Source organism: Neopelma chrysocephalum, unplaced genomic scaffold, assembly GCF_003984885.1.
Source record: "Neopelma chrysocephalum unplaced genomic scaffold, ASM398488v2 Primary Assembly neopelma1_332, whole genome shotgun sequence".
NCBI lineage: Eukaryota > Metazoa > Chordata > Aves > Passeriformes > Pipridae > Neopelma > Neopelma chrysocephalum.
Window position 1 is genome coordinate 36,489 of NW_020897995.1, and position 1,966 is coordinate 38,454.

Consider the following 1,966-nt stretch of genomic DNA (forward strand, 5'->3'; position numbering starts at 1 on the left):
GACCTTAAACCATCTTGTCCGGGAGCTGCTTTATGCTGATGACGCCGCCCTTGTTGCCCACACAGAAGCAGCCCTGCAGCGTTTAACATCCAGCTTTGCAGATGCTGCTGAGCTCTTTGGGTTGGAAGTCAGTTTAAAGAAGACAGAAGTTCTTCATCAACCTGCACCTCAGGAAGTCCCCCATCATCCCCACATCACCATCGGCCAATCAGAACTCAAATCAGTCCAGCAGTTTAATTACCTAGGCAGCCTCATCTCCTCGGATGGTAAGATTGACGGGGAGATAGACAACAGGTTAGCAAAGGCATATAGTGTTTTTGGAAAACTCCATAAAAGAGTATGGCGAAATAAACACCTGAAGAAAAGTACAAAGATCAGTGTTTACAGAGCCATAGTGCTGTCTACTCTCTTATACGGATCTGAATCATGGGTCATCTACCGCCACCACCTGCAACTCCTAGAACGCTTCCATCAATGCTACCTCTGTACAATTCTAAACATCCACTGGTCAGATTATGTGACTAATACATCTGTTCTTGAACAGGCAGCAATCACAAGTATTGAGACCATGTTACTGAGAAGACAGCTGTGTTGGGCAGGGCATGTCTCCAGGATGAAGGACCACCGCCTCCCTAAGATCCTGCTTTATGGTGAACTTGCCACTGGCTGCCGCAAGAGAGGAGCCCCGAAGAAAAGATACAAGGACTCCCTGAAACAACATCTCAGCCTTGGCCACATTGACCACCATAACTGGTCTACTCTGGCCTCCAATCGGGAGGCCTGGAGACAGACCATCTATAATGCTGCTGATGCTTTTGAGAAAACTTGCAGGATCATCCTTGAGGAGAAAAGACAACGCAGAAAGAATCGAGCCTTGCAGAATATACGATCTAAGGAGTCTTTCTGCTGTGCCTTTTGCAACCGGACATGCCTATCTCGTATTGGCCTTTTTAGCCACCAACGCGTTTGTAACAAACGTGGGTAGAGCCCTTCCCAAATCTTCATTCGCGAAGCCCAGCCATGACTTCCTTTACAAAGTAGGTGCCTCTTTTGTGATTTCAAAGAAACTGTAAATGTAGAAGAGTGTGAAGATCAACAGTCAGCAAACAGTCAAAAAGGTTTCTGATGATGAATAACCACCTTTGAAGTGCTCTACTTCAATATTGTTATTTCTGGAATTTCAAGCATGAGCTCTACAAGCAGTCAGACCACACATTTCTATTCAGTAGCAAGAAAAGTCAGCTAATTTGGTACCAAGTATGACAGGATATTATTGTTTATGCATGGCTTTTATCTCATAGTTAAGGACAAATCTGCCAAATTCCACAAGTTATTTCCTTATTAAAGGGAAGTTTAGAAATAGGGGGAGCCACAGTGTTAGTGTGCAGTTCTCTAATTTTTTTTCCATTGACATGAAAATTTCATCCTTGGAAAATACACTTCAGTACTGTATGTATTTAGTAGCCTTTTGTATTTGATCTTGATGACGAAGGCATTAAATGGATGTCATAATACAGTAAATGCAGTTTTGACAATGGGTTCACTCATCCATTGTAGTAAATAAGAAAAGGTCCTTGTATCAAAACGGCTTAAAATTTTCAAAGAACCATCTCAAGAGGTGATTAATGTATATGATAGCTTAAAAAAAAATCCTGTCATTTTTATTTTTTATTTTTTCCTTAAAAAGTAATCAAAACACATTTGCATGCTGCAACACCATTGGGTGGCCCCCCTGCAAAATCACAGTGCATAAATTACAAAGAAAGCTTTTTCACAGCAAACACAGAGCTGTGCACAAATTATAATTACAACCTCTTAATCCCTCTTAATCCCTAAAGCAGAGCAGAGCTAAATGCATCTTTAATATGTTCAAGAGCTGTTACTTTTTCCTTTTTTTTAACCATACTGCAATGCTATGAGCTTAAATTTCTCTCATTGCATTGCTCCAGGCAGTGATCTCTGAACA